Source organism: Drosophila sulfurigaster, unplaced genomic scaffold (genome assembly GCF_023558435.1).
Source record: "Drosophila sulfurigaster albostrigata strain 15112-1811.04 unplaced genomic scaffold, ASM2355843v2 contig_289_pilon, whole genome shotgun sequence".
NCBI classification, from domain to species: Eukaryota; Metazoa; Arthropoda; class Insecta; order Diptera; family Drosophilidae; genus Drosophila; species Drosophila sulfurigaster.
Genome location: NW_026909668.1, coordinates 477,999 through 498,545, shown reverse-complemented (window position 1 = coordinate 498,545; position 20,547 = coordinate 477,999). Strand labels below are relative to the sequence as shown.

At 38.2% G+C, this 20,547-nt stretch overlaps 1 long non-coding RNA gene across 1 annotated transcript; it reads right to left on the bottom strand.

Moving 5' to 3' along the window:
* Positions 1 to 496: 496 nt before the first annotated feature.
* On the bottom strand, positions 497 to 1,332 carry LOC133849749 (uncharacterized). The gene is made up of 3 exons (XR_009895446.1): positions 892 to 1,332; positions 684 to 830; positions 497 to 614 (listed from the first exon to the last, which is right to left on the bottom strand). It is a non-coding gene; the product is annotated as an uncharacterized LOC133849749 (long non-coding RNA).
* Between the last annotated feature and the right edge of the window lie 19,215 nt (positions 1,333 to 20,547).

The following is a 20,547-nucleotide window of genomic DNA, read 5'->3' as shown; positions in this document are numbered from 1 at the left end:
TGGAGTGCTCTCCCGTCTATTGCCGGTGCTCTTGGTGCCTGAATGGATTTTATTATTTCCATTAAATTGCGATTTTGCTCTTCTAAGGCTGCCCTATATACGCAGCTGCACAGCGAGTTCCGATCGGTTCGAATACCCAAGCTCAATTGACTATTTCAGCATACGCGCTCACGTCATAAACTCACTCAAGTCGAGCGTATGCAGCCATCTCTCTAACTCAAGACTCTTGGTATCTTACCATCGAACCTCAGCGTCTCTGCCTCTGCTGCAGTGTTTTCGCTCAATATCAACTAGTAAAGCAAAAGCAGGAATTCCCAAATTACCAGAATGCTACATTTACTAGAATTTACTACATATGTATATGCACTATATCATCACATATCGCCCCTTCACCAAACCTCAAGAGCTCTTAGGCAGGTGAAGGTAGACATTTAAGCGAATCAATCATACATACATTCATATACATATAGACACACAAAATCCGTATACATTTACATACCACATAAATTGTCCCTACTCCGTTGTTATTTCTTTGTTGTTTCGCTTTGTTTGTTTTGTTGTTTGCTTTTGCTTCGAATCCTGTTCCGTATTGAAATTCAAATATCTATAAAAATCTGTAAATAAAAATAAATAAATTAAATGTTAGTAATTAAGGAAATTCTTGAATAATATAATTGTAATACGTTGAACATGGTTGTGTGAGTTTTCTCATCATGAAGGGAGGAATTCCACAGCGCTACGCCGCAGCCACTGATATAGTGGCCAACGCAAGGAGATGGCGCCGATGTGGCCATCTCTGGCAGAGAGGTACGCCGGGGTCCAACTGGGCCCTATTCAAATACAGAAAAATGGATCAGTGAGTTTATTTATTGTTGTTTTCTTTGTACTTACCGTGTTTTTTCGTATTTCCTTTTTGTTTGGCGCAATTTTCAATTGCGCGGCAGCTGTTTTGTTTTGTGATGCATTTCTTCTGTTTTAAAGCAGCTGTTTCGTTTCGGTGGAGTTATCGATTGTGCGGACTGCGGGCCAGGGATGGAACTCCTCCTGAGTACCGATGAGCCAGCCGGCGCGACCCATGGAGGACAAACAGTCCGTAACAAATGAATAGACGCGAAGTAGTTCACCTATTTTTCTTTTCTGTAGAAGTAGCATCCGCCATTCAGCATCCGCCGAAGTGCCAATAAGGAAGCAATATTGACAAGCTTTAATACATAGCTAAGCTTTAAATGCTGAGGCATATTAGTAGTATATTTGCAATATTTCAAATTTTTCTGATTCATGAAAATTTTGTTGCGATCAAATAGTCGAAGTTATTTAAGAAATACTTTTGTATGAGTAAAACGCCTACTTACTAGGGTTCTCTACTCTGTAGTATATCTTGAATTTATTACTATGTGAATATTCAAAATATACCATTTGGCATATTTTCGGCATATTATTTTGGTATATTTTGAAAATAATACCGCAATATTTTGGTTTTATTCAAAAAGGGTAACAGGTATCTCACAGTCGAGCACACTCGCCTGTAGCTTTCTTACTTGTTTACTTTAAGTTCTTTGCATGCTGAACTCAAAAGCATGCAAAGTTCTTTTGTGCTTCAATATCAAATTTCTGTGGCATAATTGCAGGTTTGTTTACATATGTAAATGAAATGCGTAATCAGCAAATTTTATTAATTTGCATATTACAATTCTCAAGTGGTTCTAGAATGTCAATTAAGGAATGGTTTGAAAAGTGGTAGCATAACCGAAAAGTTCCTACTCTCTCGATCTGAGAAAGAGACTCTTATTGTCTTCATTTATGTTTTTCTGTTGAGCGCTTCGTAGTTCACTCTTTCAATAAAGCAGTGCGTAAAGATCGGAACGCTCGCACAATGAGAGTTAGCAAAAGTCCGATTGACCGAAAAACTCAACGCAAACGGTTTTCACATTTACTTTCGTTGTTGTTGCAATTAATATATTTCGTCTGCAAAGCAAACGCTTAACGATTTGCGCCTATGCGTGTACCAATACATACGCAAAAGACTTTTTGCTTCACTGAACACGACAAAACGGTCTTGAAACAACCAGAACAAAACAGAATAGAAACAAGTAAGAAAGCTACAGTCGAGTGAACTCGACTGTGAGATACCCGCTACCCATAGTAAAAAAATAAATCTGGAAAATGTGCCTAAATTGATACTGTAAATTAAAGTCTATTTAATTCTTGCGTATTATAAGTATACTTATTTTATGATACAATATTAATGTCATTGAATATAAAATTGGTTTTGAAATATGTCGCCGCTCGAATCAGCTCCTGCTTCAATAAAATACTTTTAATTTATTTAAGCAAGACCCAGGGAACACCACGAGGAGGCCATTAAATATAATGGGGTCTTTTCCGAAATCTAATTTCGGCAGACCTACGAGTCGACTTGTGCTGTGTATAAACAACACCATTATTCCCCAAAAATTGTTGTATATATAAAATCATAATTAATATAAATTAAATTTATAATAATAATAAACAAAAATTTTGATTTCAAGGACTAAAATTAAAATATTTAAATTAAATTAGGTGCAAATACTTTTAGGAATACAAAAAATCTAAACCTGATCATCAATGCTAACTAAAATACCACTATGATAGCTATAAATTGTCTCATATGTGCGTGCTGTGGCCCTGTTATCCCTAATATTTGAGCACGCCCAATCAATATGTGTATCATAATTGGTTGTGGAGGTGTTCAAATCTAACATAGACCTAAAACTATTAGCTGCCAAAAATCGAAAACCCTTCTACATCTAGCAGATAGCTCCCGTAAACACAAATTAAAATCTCCTAGCACTACACTACTGCTATCCAAAAACGGAAATCCCTGAAATAAAGTTTCAAATTCAGTTTCGAACTTAGGCAAATCATATGTTGTACTTCTATATATAATGAGGAATCCTAAAGACTTATATTTAAACACTGCATACTCGAACACTGCGGAAGCTAAATTATTGGGGGTCATTATAATATCGTCCGCTTGAGCAGAGACTAACATTCTCAAAAACTTGGTTTTTAGCGAATATAAGAATGCCTCTCTTTGGAAGAGATCCACTAGAAGTCGACTGGCAATCAAGACGAATAGCACAACGGTAGCCAGGAATATCATGCGATTCATTGGAATATGTAGAAGCCTCAACAAAAATTAGAAATTGAGACTGGAGCATTAACTGATCGGAGCAAATATCAGTAATGTGGCATTGTAAATTTTGTGTATTATAGAATACAGCATTGATTTTAGAATTGTCAAAGAGACAGCTGAAATGGGAATTTAACAATTTTGTGGATCTTAAACTGGCAAGCTCTTGCTCTACCACTGACTGACGGTCAGCTTTCGGGGCACAAATTGCCTAACAATAAAGAGGTCAGCCGCACTTGTGGCTCTACTACAAGCTACATACAAATCTTCCCTTTGCATACCAGGAGTTGTGTGGACCACCACGTTGGTATATGTAGCACCCTGACTTTTATGAATAGTTATACCTTCTGCAGGTACAACTGGAAATTGTGTGCGGTCAATAGAAACTTGCTCATTTGAATGGTATTGAAAACTTTTCACAGTTTTCTGAACAGGGGTCCAAGAGGGTTCAGCACGATGAGTGCACCTAGATCGAGCATTAGTTCCAACACTTTCATCTAAGAATTTAATCCAAAGAACATGCGGGGAGTTGGATGTATTGAAACCTATTTCCATAAGAATACCTGAAGCTCCATTAACAAGACCATCTGCAGTATCTATATTGACCGTTATCATGTATTTAGCAGTGGTTTTCAAAATAAGGGTTGTGCAAAGCCCTTGAGTTTGAGATGTTTTGAAATCCTTTACGGATTCCAAGCATCTGGACTTAGCTTCTGAATTAAGATGTGCAGCTTTAACTGAGTCAAGAGCAGTGGAAATTAACTGCTCCGTGGGAATCGAGTTTAACTTAGCAGTGTTAAAAATATTTGTATTCTCATTACGTAAAACAAATGAATGTCGTCATTAGGAAATTGGTCTAAGACCGAAACTCTAGCTCTAAGTAAATTTATGTCATTTATTGTCATTTGACCGGATGCCATGTTATTCAGCGCTAGTGCAAATGCTTGATCGTCTTGTTGTCCCATAATCTCTGTGAGCTCAAAAACTTAAAAATATCCCACAAAGCAGACCCAAATATAGCACTGTATGGATCATGCGACGATATAGTGGATTGGAAAATCCATCGATCTTCAACGGGACGTAGTTGTCTGAGATCGCCAAAAACAATTACTGAAATTCCTGCAAATGAGGTTTCCCTGTTAGCAAAAATTTTCTTAAGACGAGCATCTAAGTGAGATAACATTTTGGTACCGACCATTGAGATTTCATCAATAATTTAAAGCTTAAGGTCTCTAAACCTTGAGCGAAGTGTATTCAGTAAATCTGCACCTAAATCTTTAAAAGGAAGACCCGGTCTGATTCAGAGGAAGTGAGAACATTGAATGGAGGGTTGAACCTCCAATTGCAAAAGCTGCTTTACCCGTGGGAGCACACAAAAGTATTTTAGCAGAAGTGGGGTCTGGCCAACTATAAATATCTGAAATTAATCTACTCCTACAAACTCATAAAATATTTTCTTTTCTTTAGCATTATGCGTGAAATAAGTTTTTGCTTAAGATTCAACGATTAGCTATGCTTGCTAAGTCATCAGGTGATATGATTGGCGGGAGCTTAATAAGTCGGATGACATTGCCCGAATCTTCTGGAACATTAACGGCATTTAAGTCCAAAACATTTACTTGAGAATTTATTTCAGGGATCGCCAAAGCCCTTAAATTCTTCAAAATTTCCCTCAGCTTCTATGGCCCTTCTAAGCACGTCTTCTAAATCCTCTAAAACATTATATTTCCTATACCTAAATCCAATAGATTCTAAGTTTGCTGCATACACGCTTTCACAATTAACACTAAGCAAATCTACCTGTTCATCCCTCCACGGAAAATATAACATTAAAAGTTCCCTAAAATAGTTCTCTCTGTCGGCATTCAGATTGAACTTCCTAAACATAATAACTGCTGGTTTGGTCCGTTCCCTAAAAAGCCACTACCATCGCGAAGAGCCTGAATGTCATCATCTGCATCTTGACGTGTTGACCGACAGGATTTCGCAAAATTATAATTTGCAGCGAAATCGGCTAAACACATGCCTTCGAGACCACAGTAGGCGGCTTCCTGAGCAGAAATCTCAGTGCCGGAAAAAATTGTGGCCAATATGTTGCAGCTTTTGTTTAATGCTGAAGTTGCCTCTGTGAATCTCGATCACTGCTTCACGCATTAATTTGGGGATTCCTCTTTGGGATTTATTGATATAATTAATTATATACCTGCAACAGGCATCCAACAGGGATCCAATATGAACTGAATATCCATATTGGCCCTTTGCATTGAGAGAATATGTTTATTGTAAGTGTTAACTTTAATGGCTGAGGTTCAATTGTTGATGAGATAAGAAATTCTCAAATATGCTTAATTGCTTATAGTGTCAGAATCAAAAAGGAAATTTAGAAGAGATTGAACTTTTTAAATTTTCTAGATGAAGAGAAATGTTTTCAGAGTCTTCAGCCAATGTCTGATGAATTTCTGTTTGTGGCATGGGAAAATACCGAAGCGACAAATAGATTTACCCCTCACTTCAATGTCCGTGATTGTGCTTTTGATATTCAATATACTGAGCTAACTCAGTATCAGTTACATCTGTGGTAATGAATTGGTCAATAAATGAAATGACTGAGGCTATAGACCAGGGTGGTCAAATTCGTCTTATGGCAGTGCGTTTACTAACACAGACACAAGAAAACGTGTACATATGTAGCGGCGCTTATGTGTTGGGGCGCAGCTGTGCACTGAGAGAAATTACGATTCTAGTTTGTGTTTACATCCAGAACTACGAAGCATATTTCGCATTATATTCACATTTAAAGTTTTTGGTAAAAAGTGCTCTCCAATTCATCACTCATTTTTCTAACCCACCAAAAATTTAACATAACGCTTACGATGGTCGACCACGAAATAAATCAAAACCCAACCCAGACAGAAGAATAAGTTCCAATGCACGTACTCGAGGAAAAACAAAAACAAAATACATTGCGGTCTGCGAGCGTGACGACAGAAAGAGATGGAATGGAGAAACAAGCAAAATTGGTTTTGTTTCGCATGCAAATCGAAGCCCATATGCACGGTGCGTATGGGCGCACTAGCCATAAGCACAGAGCATCTACAAAACAAAAGTGCACTCAGTGTATAGGCGTTGAGCATCCCTGCTATAGACAATTCATTTTCAAAGTCCACAGAAGGCATCTTTCAGACAAAACATGCCATGAATATGAGGCGAACCTCGCTGTTGGAATTCAACACGCCCCACCTCCCTCTTCATAATTGTTAAAACCTGACGATATCTATAATCAAAATACCTTGCACAAGTTACAGGATCTGACCTAATCAAACGAGCCTTTTCACTAAAACTAAAATTCGAAGCTTCTTCTTCTGTAACTTGCTGCCTTTCTATATTCTCCTTCAATAAAACTAATAATTCCGACCACAGTGTCTCAGCAGCTGACAGGGTGATGAAAAAGTTGGTAGACCGAATTGCCGAATCATCGCCATTACCTTTTTCTTTACGGCTTCCCAGTGAGCAGGAGACGTGCGAACACCCTTCAGGACCCTATAGCCTTCATCGTGGCGAATAATGCTATATGCTCATCGTTGAGAGCGTTAGAGGCTGTAATGGCGCGTGAGGCGCTTTGTTTTCTTAAGCAAATTGTAATATTACTACGAATTTGGATCAGCTCTAACTTCTTATAATTGAATAATAATTTGTCAATTCGACAACCTCTCCTATCTACATTTCGAAGTTCAGATTTCATAATTGTGGAAAAGCTAAGGGGACAAGTTCTTTTATGCCAGCATAAATTGTAGGGAATGCCAACTCTTCCGAGTCAGCATCGAGAATCATATCTAGGGGTCGTTAGCCTTCGCTTGGAGCCAGGGTGATTCTCTGCATGGCAGCGGTGTCTATCTGATTATTCTCAAGCAGTGTTTCTTGACCCCCAGGATTGAGCTCCTCTATCTCAGCATCATCCTGATGTGCTGGATTTTCAATTCTTCGCTCAAGTCCCTCCACAAATTCTGCGTCTGCTTGAGATGCTATGAAGGGAACAGTTTCAGTTGTATAAGTAGACAACCACTGTTCATTTAAAACTACACTATGTTTTTATAAAGCTCTGTATTCGCTAAATACCCAATTGCGTCAGCTATTCTTAAGGGTCTTATGGTTTCGGCCATGAAATCATGGCTATATTCCATTCTACGCTTGAGGTGGAGCTGTACGACCTCGGCTTCATGAAAAGCCCGTGGGAGGGATGTTACGATGTTACTTATTGGTATTGGAACATTAACTACAGCTCCTTTTATTGCACTCTGACGCTCATGACCTAAAGACTTTATAATCATAAAAGGAAGACGAGGAGAAATGAGGCGTTCCTCTAATGGAGTGAGGCCTTTAAGGCAATCAGGTAAATGAGGGAAATCTAGTCCTTTTGAAATGGAAGTTTTTAGTTTAACACCAGATGCAACATGTTTTGCAAAAGTTAAGCAATCGTCAGATGAAGGAACTGACGCTCAACATCGAAAACCTCCGCAGAAAACTCATAATTGTCTTCAATTATGGTTCTAGGTATCCTACTTACTTGATGAGGAAACAAGAGACCTTTACAAGAAAGCCAAATTTTGTTGGGGCCCAGCTTGACAACTCTATTAAAATTCTGAATAAGAGCTTCTATTCTAGTGGGTCTGGGTGGATTCTCTTCCTGAAGACTATACGCACGTTCCTCTCTATTATGGACAGGATTTCGACGGTTTTCTGCTAATCTATTTTCAATATTTTCCCTATATTGGCTAACTCTTTGGCTAAGTCGTCTTGAGGCGTCAAATGCTGCTTGTCGCGCTAATAACCGGGCACTTCGACGCGCACCGGTGTTGCGCACCTGTTCAATAATCCTCCTAGTAAGATTATTTCTAGCCTGTGACCTATTAACTCGATCTAGTTTCCTCTCTAATAGACGCCATTCAAGATCTGTCCGTCTCGCTGCCCTTAATGCCGAGTTTCGTCTTTGTTCGTTGGTCCTGTACATTGTATCCCGTCTACGTATACGTCTTCTTAAAGTGTCAGCCTGCTGCTCAGGCTCTCTAAAAGTCACGTCCGCTCGTCGCTCTCTCCTAAATTCAGAGTTCTAAATTTGCTCTACTGTCCTGTACTCTACGTTCTGCCTACGTGTCGATCTTCTTAAAGTATCAGCCTGTTGTTTAGGCTCTCTAAAAGCTACTGTTGTTCGTCGTAGTCTCCTATATTCTAAGTTTTCTGTTTGTTCGATTCGTCGATAGTCAGAGTCCTGCCTACGGTTCGATAGTCGCAGGTATCAGCCGCCTGTTCTGGCTGCCGATACACTGGATTCGTCCGTCGTTGTCTTCTATTTTCTGTATTGTCCCATTGTTCGTTTTGTCGTTAGTCGGCGTCTGTGCGTCTCAATCTTCTATGGTCTGTATCTGTCGTTTGCTCATGTTGCCTAATTCGCGCTGATCGTCTCCTTACTAAACGTCGCTGACTATTTCTAATCTGCTCGCTTTCCCTATACTCTGATCAGCTCTATGATTCCTCTGCGAACTTGCATTACTTTCCCTCTCTTCTACAACTTAATCGTTATTTTCCCTATTTCTTAACTGCCTAGAGCGTGCTCTTTGTGATGCAGACTGTCTACTAACTCGTGACATTTCTACAAAATATCTGCACTTAAATATTATAATTAATAACTATTAGTAAATGTTATATGCTAATTATTTATATTAATTGAATCAAATTAGACAAAAATTGAAAATTTTACAAATTATTAATTATAAATTTTTACATACAGTGTTTCTCCTAGGGAGGGCACGATGCAAAAGAGATAGCATCGATACACGATACACAATGAACGATTATTTCCCTAAAAGTATCGATTTTTATGTATATCGGTATTTGCAAAATAAAACATCGATGCATTCCTTAGCATCGGTGTCAATAAGATTATCAGAAAAAGTCGCCCAAAAATCAATGCTGGGTGCATCATTGAGCTTTGTAATAAATTGTAATAAATTAATGGAATAAAACGTTTCTAGTTACTATATTTTCAAACAAAGAGATAAATTTTATTTCCATATCCGATATATATCCTTGGTTTGACACTCAATACAATCTGTGTAATTTAACACAAATCTAATACTAAACACACATACAATATTGCAATATTGTAAAATTATGCGACTGATTTATTATCAAGCATCGATATATCGCGTAAAATCGATATCGATAAGACCATCGCAAAATATACCTACCAAAATCGATGTATCGATGCACGATCTATCGATGCTTTCAGCAGTGCTGCCAATTTGGATTTTTCCCGTCAAAAATGGCTTTTTGAAGGCTAAATGCGGGAAAAATTTGTGAATTGCGGGAATTGTGAAAAGCGGGAACTCTAGCTTTTAGAAATTTTGTTTGTTTTTTTGTTTTATTTTTGTGTTGTTAACACAAAAGTACAAAATATGGAAAAGTGGCAGCATTACGATAGTCACTTATAAACAATCCAGAAAATGTGTTGGCGTATCGATTGTTTTCTCGAAATACGCTAATTTCATCACTCGCTTAGTGTTTCCATTTCAATTTGATCAAGTGGGCCAACATCAGCAACACAAACAAATTTTGGTCTTTAAAGATTCTGGTGAAAACCGGAGATTTTTGAGTTGGCAACTGTGGCCATCAAATATTGTGTTTGCCCTGGTCATACGCGATTTCTGGCTATTTGCCAGGTTAACCTAATTAAATCAAATTAGGGAAGCATTCTAAGCATAAGGTAAAGTATTAATTTCAAGCAAAAGATATACTCTATTCATTTTTTGTAATATATAGAATCGGATTGTGACGGATGGGAAAATGCTGCGTCGACTATGAAGTGCCCATAAAATATCTGCAGATGATAGGCACTAATATGTCATACGCAAAAGACACACTAAGGAGATAACGATAAAATAATGCAAATCTTTATCTTTTAAATAAAAATGAACTTAATAAATTGTTATTTTTGAAGACATTTTTTTTCTTTTTTTATACATTTGTTTTAGCTTTTTTTGGATTTTTAATAATTTTTGAGCTTTTTCTCCATTCATTCCCTCAAAAACAGCTTTTTTTGCTGGTCAAAATTGGCAGCACTGGCTTTCAGCAGCATTATTGCGTACACAATGGCGACACAGAATAAAAACTAATACTCTCCACCAGCACTAAGTTGAAATGTCATTATGTTCACTCGTAGACACGCACTTATCTTAATATCCCCTTGCAATGCCCAAAATCGAAATACCGTTCAAATCAAACATTTGCACTGAAAATTGGGTTCTTTTAGTTTTGACTTTTACCGCAAAAACCCGTACTAAACATAACGGACAAATGCAAATATATATGTTGCAGCGCCGCTATTTTCCGACATCGTAATAACACAGCGAGTTTCGGTTTTGCATACACGACGATCTATACGCAACTGCCTGCGTCGTCCCTTCTTCATTCTATGCTTACCACCGAACCACACTCGGCGACAGCGACACTACGCTGTCGCCCTGCTAAACGACACTTCTTAAAGCGACAACATACACACACAACCAATCACGGCGCAATTAGTGACTGATGCAATATTCCTATAATGATGAAATTAAGCCTCTGGTGAAATTCCTACAACAGCATACCCACACACTCACACCAACATACACACACACTCTTGGTGTGCGCCGACACGGCCATCCTGACCATTACACGACCTCGTGCAATTTTTCCAAAATGCTTTGTTACCATTCAAACAACTTATAACAATTTATTCAAATAAAACTTTTCATTTCTCGTCTAACGTTATAATTTTCATTACAAATTACATCTTCATATTTCATATTTTTTTTTTTTTTTAACTAATACAATTTCTTTTCTTTGACATACATACATAGCTCATTTTTACATTATCATTAACCATTCAGTTTTACATTATATTATCTAATGCGCCACACGCCATGATCAAAACAATTGTTTTGCACTTGTGCTTACATTATTATTACAAATTTCATTATTAACCTTTAAGGCACCTGTACTGTCTCTTGCAACAGTTTCTCTTTACATGATTTCATTACTGTCTCTTTCAACAGTGTCTTTTTCCTTACTGTCTCTTTCAACAGTTTCTTTTTCACTACTGTCTCTTTCAACAGTTTCTTTCTCATTACTTAAATCCTTATTACAACTTTCAAATTCAACTGGTATTTGTCCATCCGGCATTTTTCTTATGTCATCATGAGCATATTTATATTTTCTATTATTTGTCAAAGACCTGACCGTATATCTATCCCCCTCTAACAATTCAGTTATTTGAAAAGGCCCCTAAACTTTGGACTCAACTTTGTTTGATGCCTCTCTTCATTTTTAACAATACGAAATCTCCAACCTTGCATCCAACAACTTTAGCCTTGTTTTTATCAAATTGCTCCTTGTTATATGCTGCTGCAGTTAAAATATTTTGACCTGCTCGTGCTCTCACTTCTGCCAAGTCGACCTCTTCCAACATATCGCAGGGAGGAATCAATCCCAACGGGCGGGCAACTTTACCGATAAACAATTCTAAAGGGCTTGCCTTTGTGACTCGACTAACCGTACAATTCAAAGCTAATTGAACTTCTCCTAAGGCATCTTGCCAAGATCGATTGCTAGTTTCAACGGCAGTTAATAAGTTCTTTAAGGTGCTCATAATGCGTTCGACTTGTCCATTCGCTCTACTCGCACCTGTCGCAATCAAATGCAATTTAATTTTTGTTGTGAACAAAACTCACTAAATCTTGTGCTGGCAAAACATCTGCCTTGATCCGCTATCATGCGGTTTGGTACTCCAAACAGAGAAATAGCTGACGTGACGGCATTTATGCAATTTTCAGCATCAATTTTAAGCGTGTGGGTTAAATAAACAAATTTAGTAAAAGCATCCACCTGAACAATGATATACTCTTTTGATCAGACTTGCCACTCAACTTCCCAGTTATGTCGATGTGAATGGTGTGCCAAGGTGTATTTACTTTTGGTATTGGATGAAGACTTACTTGAACTTTACCCGAAGAAGACTTTGACATTTTACACGTAATACAGTTCTCAACGAACTTCCGAATGTACTTGGACATGTTATCGAACCAGTAATAGTCATAGGCCTTATCTAAGGTCTTCTCCCATCCCAAATGCATGATGGACTCATGGATCTGATTTATTACGGACCATCTAAATGATCGAGGAACAATTGATAAAGATCGAGTTCTACCATTTCGCTGAATTTTCGATATAATATTCCTGCTCTCAGCTCATAAGTTTTAGCAATGTCCTCAGCAAGAGAATTTTCTTTTCAATTTATTTACAATATCAACAATTTCAGAATCTTGACGCTGTTCGGCCAAAAGCCAATTGTCCGATATTTCTGCCAAATTAACTCGTTTTTCCGGAATTTTGCAAGTCAACTCTGCTGAAGGCAGATTTCTTGAAAAGAAGTCAACATGAGACATTCGTTTACCTTCTTTATATTGTATGTCAAATGTAAAGGACTGTAAGTACGCCCACCATCTTTGCACTCTGGGACATAGATCCTGTTTAGTTCTTGATGCTTTAAGTGAGTTACAATCAGTGAAGACAACAAAATTTCTACCCAATAAATAATGGCGAAAATGTTTTATAGATAAAACAACAGCAAGAGTTTCTAATTCATAGGAATGATACCGTGATTAAGGAGGAGAAGCAGCCTTACTGAAATATTCAATGACATGAGACTTATTGTTGATTTTGTGTAACAAGATGGCACCGTATCCCCTAGAACTTGCATCGGTATGCAACTCAATAGGATGGTGAGGATCAAAAATTACTAAAACTGGCTTTTGTGTAAGAATAGAAATAACTTTCTGTCTAATTTCTTCATGTTCCGATTTCCAAACAAAATCATTCTTCTCCGAAGTCAAAAGGTACAACGGTTTCATAAAACAGGAAAATCCTTGCATGAATTGCCTGAAATAAGACGCTAATCAATAAATTGGCGTAAAGCAGAAACTGACTGAGGAGGTGGCAAGGTAGTTAACGCTGTAACTTTAAGCGAATTCGGGCGGATTTCACCTGCACTCACTTCATATCCTAGATATTGAACTGTCGACTTAAGGAAAGAACATTTTTATATTGAATGAGAATCCAGCATTCGTAAGACAATCAAGAGTAATTTGCAACCTTTCCAAAGCCTCACTTTTTGTTGCAGCAGCCACCATTACGTCATCCATATAAACGACAACAAACGTATTTGCTAGGTCTCCAAGTGCTTGCATGACTGTGCGTTGAAATACTGAAGGTGTGTTTCTGAGACCAAAGGGCATTGCCAAAAATTCATATTGCCCGTCTGGAGTGACAAATGCTGTACACTCTACCGATTCTTTGTGCATGGGAATTTGGTAATACCCGCTTGCCATGTCTAAACATGTAAAATATTTCGCTCCATAAAGTCTGGCTATCTGGTCCGATATGAGGGGCAAAAGATATCTATCTGCAACTGTATTAGAATTTAATTCACGGTAATCAACACACAAACGATGAGTGCCGTCTTTTTTGTTAACCAACATTATGGGACTTGCGTATGGCGAGCAACTTGGCTGTATAATTTTACATTGTAATAATTCATTAATCTTGTCTCGTACCAATTCTCTTTCGTTTGGGCTGAGCCGATATGGTCTTCTTTGAACAATTTTTCTTGGGTCTATTAATTTAATTTTCATTTCACCCGACCTAACTATAGTCGAAGGAATTCCATTAATAAAAGATTTTGAATATTTTTCCAACAAATCTTGTAATTTATCTTTATCTTCCCAACAAGATCAGTATTTAATTCACAAAATTTCTCATCATTTGAACAATAGTTTACAGTTTTGATCTAATTATTTCGAATTTTCCCGATGATATTATAACATTAAATCCAGGGGACAGTACTTCTCGACCAATAATAATGTCATTCTTCAAATACTCATTATCCAAAACATGAAACAAGATTTCTATACAATGTTGATTAATTTTTACGTTACTAAGTATTTGCAATGTGCTACATATGCCGCCACTACCAATACCCTTCAGCATCACTACATTGTTAATTCTTTTACCAACTAATTTGTGACTTATCTTTTGTTTTATTAATGAACATTCCGCTCCAGAGTCGAACGTTGTTATAAACGTCTCACCTCGATGAACTATCTGTCCTTTGGCTCAACAACTTCGCAAAGCTCCACTCTTTTCATCTGATGTGTATCCTTGATCTTGTCCACTTTAGGCTTACTGCAATGTGTTGAAATATGACCAAGTTCACCACACTTAAAGCAGGTTACATTCGCTTTTTGATGGTGGCCAGATACACTCCTGCCGCTACTGTTTGTAGCATGAGAAGACGGATTTTGCTGCTGCTTAGCTCGACATTCCATCATCTTGTGGCCTAATTTTCCACAAAAATGACATTTTATTGTTGAAAGTTTCGAACGCTTTCTGTCAGGTGACGATATTTCTTCTTGTAGATTTTTCTTCCTCTTGTTGAACGCGAATGCTTTAAGCTCGGTTTGCAATTCACTTCTGGTGCGCATATTTGAAGTAAAGGTTAAACGCTGCAATCTGTTATCAACATGAGCCATCTTCGCAAGCGTCACAGAAACTGCAATTTCCTCTACGTTCATGTCACGCCATTTTGTGATAAGTGACGTCACCATACGACTAGCATAATTGGAGAGACATTCGCCATCGGTCGGACAATTAGCTAGCATTGACAGAAACATGGCCGCTGGCGTTTCTACAATGCCAAAACGCTGCATGAAAAGTTCTTTAAATTCGTCCCAAGTTATCTCTGGATAACATATTTGCGGAAGCCACTGCGACGCACTACCTTCCAACGATGCACTCAAAGCCATTACCAACTCGCTGCCTTTATGGTATTTTCTGCCAAAATTATGTTTACAGTTGAACACCAGGCCGACGCCATCAAGGTCTGCGTTGAATTTTGGAAGCACAATTGTTTTTGTTTGTTGTTTCAGGTGTCGCCGATTGTACAGCTTTAATAAGCTCGATCAAGTTTTTATTTTGCATCTCCATCAAAATTCGCCATGGTCCATCTGAATCATTAGGTAGCGAGCCAGATCCCACTTCTGATGTTGCAGCGCCGCTATTTTCCGACATCGTAATAACACAGCGAGTTTCGGTTTTGCATACACGACGATCTATACGCAACTGCCTGCGTCGTCCCTTCTTCATTCTATGCTTACCACCGAACCACACTCGGCGACAGCGACACTACGCTGTCGCCCTGCTAAAACGACACTTCTTAAAGCGACAACATACATACACACACAACCAATCACGGCGCAATTAGTGCCTGATGCAATATTACTATAATGATGAAATTAAGCCTCTGGTGAAATTCTATAACAGCATACCCACACACTCACACCAACATACACACACACTCTTAGTGTGCGCCGACATATACATGTGTATGTATTTATGTATGCATGGGAATGCACGTGCATGTGTGCAAAAACGCGTTATTGGTGCATTAAAGCGGCTAATAATTATTACCATTTATTAAAATTGATTCTCGAATATCTTATAAGATTATTTTCCGATCACAATCAATAACTGTTAAGAATATTTAGTTGGTCTAGTTGGTCAACCAAATGAGGCATGCTGCAGCAGCCGTTTGTCGCCATAATAACTTTGACAGGGGCGGAAGTGGGCGTCGCAAAAGTTTGAAACCAACTTAATCTGAATTATTGTATATAGCATTTAAAAAAATAAAATAAAATTATGAGTCCCGACCGGGACTCGAACCGGCGCACTACAAAATGTTGGGCTTGTACATTACCAGCACACACCAATATAGGCGAGCATGTAGATATATAGACGCATACATAAATACAATACATACATAGCAGGCGGTTTTGCCCATACAAAAGTATTTCTTTAATAAAATCCACAATTTTTATTTATAATTAAAAAGTTCTTTCTCGAGCCCGAGAACCACAACACAGCCGGCTTGCACTGTAGCACCTACAGACATTAATATAGGCGAGCATAGGCGACAGACGGACAGACACACAGACGGACATGGCTATATCGTCTCTGCTGTTGACGCTAATCAAGAATATATATACTTCATAGGGTCGGATATGCCTCCTTCTTCCTGTTACATACATTTCCTGCCGGCACAAAGTTATAATACCCTTCTACCCTATGGGTAGCGGGTTTCGGTCTGAGCGCGAGCGATCTCAATCAAGAACCTATAAATGGGTTGCTTTCTGAGTCTTTTCTTTTATTTGCAGACAACGAGAAACGGTTAACAGTTATTTGCGAGCTCTGTATTTCAGACATCCACCACAGCTGATGCACCCGATTAAAGCTGTTGTGTACCAAAAGAGCTTTAACGCCGTAGACTTCTACCGCTTGCAGCATATTGTTGATGTCATCTTGATTGCCAGTCAGAGCGTATACAAAAGTGTTACTACGATCGAGTTGATCGGATTCATCGTTCAGTGGCTGCTTCTGGGCTTCAATTAGTATGCTATTCCTTTTAGCAGCTGCTTCTGCAATCTGTTCAAAGCATCATCAATCTATGCCAATACAGAATCGGACGCATTGGCAACGTCTTGCTCCAGCTTCGTATTCCCATTGGGAGCAGCAACTGCCCGCTGCTGCTGTGGCTGTGGCAAAAGGAACTCCAGTAAAAAATGTGCTTCAGTTGCGGCATTACTTTCGTGACATTCAACACCTCGGCCAAGTTTCGCTGCGTCAAAGGGTTTTCATATTTCTGCAGGAGCGAACCGATCGTTTGTACTATGCGCGCCTGGGTGATGCGACGTTCCAGGTCAGTTAAAAGATTCGCAATTTGGTATCTATGGGCAGAAACTCCAGCTGCTCCAACGGATCCAATTTGGGATCCCAAATGCCCAGAAACATTGGCGGTGTCAAATCTGCGTGACGTTGCCACAACTGAGAAAAATCCATCGGCTAATTCTGGGGGCACTGTGCCAGGCGCAAAACACAGCCCGCCAAATCCGTGTGGAAGAAAGCAATGCGACAGATACAAAGGATCTCGCTTCAATTGGTAACAGCCGTTCGCTATCAGCTCCTAGGGCAGCCCAAAGGCTGGCGGATTCAAATCTCTGGCCATTTGGCTGGCCACACTTGACTCATGCGGTTGCAGTAAATCCGACAGTATGACCAGACAAATCTTCTGACGCAGCGGAGACTTAATGATGACAGTACGGAGATCGAGCGTACAGATCAGTTAATGCACAGGCGCCATGTCAGATTTCTTGGTCATATCGAAATTGCATTGGGGATGAATCACACCAATGCTTAGGCTTGCCCACTCTTAGTTTCAAAATTATGAAAAATTTGTTTTTTTGGAAAAAACGCCTACTTAAATAACGCCCAAAATAATATGCCGAAAATATGCCAAATGGTATATTTTGAATATTTACATAGTAATAAATTCAAGATATACTATAGAGTAGAGTATAGTATATTTTGAATATTTACATAGTAATAAATTCAAGATATACTATAGAGTAGAGTATAGTATATCTTGAATTTATTACTATGTAAATATTCAAAATATACCATTTGCATATTTTCGGCATATTATTTTGGGAATTATACCGCAATATTTTGATTTTATTCAAAAGCGTATCTCACAGTCGAGCACACTCGCTTGTAGCTTTCTTACTTGTTTACTTTAAATTCTTTGCATGCTCAACTCAAAAGTATGCAATGTTCTTTTGTACTTCTGTGGCATAATGGCAGGTTTGTTTACATAAATGAAATGCGTAAACAGCAAATTTTATTAATTTGCACTTTACAATTCTCAAGTGGTTCTAGATTGCCAATGAAGGAATGGTTTGAAAAGTGGTAAATATCTATAAACAATTTACATATGTACATATGCAGTGCTGCTAATTTGGATTTTTCCTGTCAAAACTGGCTTTTTAAGGCTAACTGAGGAAAAATTTGTGAATTGCGGGAATTGTGAAAAGCGGAATTCTGGCTTTTATACCCGCTACCCAAAGGGTAGAAGGGTATTATAACTTTGTGCTGGCAGGAAATGTATGTTACAGGTAGACGGAGGCATCTCCGACTCTATAAAGTATATATATTCTTAATCAGCGTCAACAGCCGAGACGATCTAGCCATGTCCGTCTGTCTGTCTGTCCGCCAGTCTGTCCGTCCGTTTAAAACACTGGATTTCAGGGACTATAGGAGATAGAGCCGCTGCGGTTCCGCTGCGATTTATTCGCCCCGCGATTTTTTCGCGCACGATTTATTCGCGCCGCGATTTTTTCGCCCCTCGATTTTTCGCGCAGTGATTTTTTCGCGTGGCGATTTATTCCCCGCGATTTATTCGCGCAGCAATTTATTTAAGTTGCCAACTGTGGCCATCCAAATATTGTGTTTGCTCTGGTCATACGCGGTTATGACCAGGTTAACCTAATTAAATCTAATTTAAGGAATGCATTCTAAGCATAGGTACAGCGTTAATTTCAAGCAAAAGATATACTCTATTTATTTATATTTTAATATAGAGAAACGGATTACGAATAATGGGAAAATGCTGCGTCGAATATGAAGTGCCTGTAAAATATCTGCAGATGATTTTTTTAAGCTTTTTTCACCATTATTTTCGTCAAAAACAGCTTTTTGTTGATCAAAAGTTGGCAGCACTGTACATATGTGTTTAATGATTATTGTATTGTGGTGTATCGCGATACAATTTTCGCGATTCTATTGTTAGGTTTTTATATATAATAAGTAAATTCTATGACGAAGAGAATGACAGAAAACTTTTAATTTTTAACATGTAGAGGTTATTTACAAAAATTGAATTTACTACGACACTTTGGGTGGCCTAAAGGGGTGATCAAAGGGGTGGTGCCTTTTCAGCCGTCGGCGATGTTGGCTATTGGCCAGCGGGTTACAGTGTTGATCAATCTCTCCTGATACTTCAAAGCGTACCTTTTAACTTCTTTAGTTACACTCGGAATCTCAAGGTCCTTGTGGATGACCCGGTTTCTTACATAGTAAGGTCCTTTGGCTAGTCTTCGCAGAGTAATGTTTTGGAAACGTTGCAGCACTTCGATGTTGAGGCTGTGCCCCAAAGCTGAATCCCGTACAACCATATAGGCTTTAGTATTACTTTGTACAGCAGGACTTTGTTTCTAAGGCTCAGTTGGGATCTGTAGCCCAGCAGCCACTTCATTTGTCGAAGTTTCAGACTCAGCTGTTTTCTTTTGTTTTTGATGTGATCTGCCCAGGTTAGTCTTCTGTCAAGTGCTAGGCCGAGATATTTGACTTTTTTAACTACAGGCAGTGTAGTACCATTCAGTTGGACTTCTGGGCAGCTTTTAGGGCGGGTGGCGAATATTATATGCGCTAATTTACTTTCGTTGACGACGACGTTCCATCTTAGCAGCCACGGTTCCATTGCTAGGTATTTTAAAAATTCTAAAATTTTTGTTGCGCTCAAAACATTTGCGACCGTCAAAGTTGTCAGGTAAAGTAAATAGAATTAAAATTAATTGATCGATTAAATAGTAAACTATCTATAAAAATTATCTTACCTTTGCTTTACATGGATGATAAGCTCTAGTGCAATGTCAGTACAATGCTGGCGGATAATATTCTCTGTCGTGTCATCAATTTTATGTTTAATCGTTTTAAATGAGACTCAAACTCGTACCCAAGTACAGATCCCGTTTCATGATTGGTACAATTTCGTCATTAAAAATATTCACGTCGGCGTCAGAAGGAATTATTTTGACTTTCAGCATATTTATCCCAAGTATTAGTTAGGTCTCCTAGCAATTTAGTCTGATTGAAATTTTTCGACTGAATATTCTTATTTATACGCTGCATATCATCAAGAATTGGTTTTAAGAATACCAAATATAAATAGTTGGTGTCGTTAAACAAATCGCTTAAAATTGAGGCTTTGTGACATTTTCTGTTAATGCAGTGGTATTAAAATGCAGCTTCAGCTCAATCCACTGATTCAAAATTCGCTTAACTGCATGCTCGATCGACAGCCACCTCGTATCGGAAACTCTTGGGATTTTAAGAGGAGCCTTAAGAAATATTTGTAAAAAAATATATTAGCTGAAAATTGATTTACTATATTACATATTATCTATATACTTTTCGACAAACACAAAGACAAATCTTACATTTTAGTATATAAGTCGTATAAAAACGAAGACATTGTTTGATAATCTGTAATTAATAATAATAATATAATAATATTCAAGATTTAGCGTTTACTATACCTCATCTTTATTTATGGCTTGATATAACTTGCGGTAAGCAATTTGCCTGCAAGAGCTTTTGCAGAACCATGCGCATGT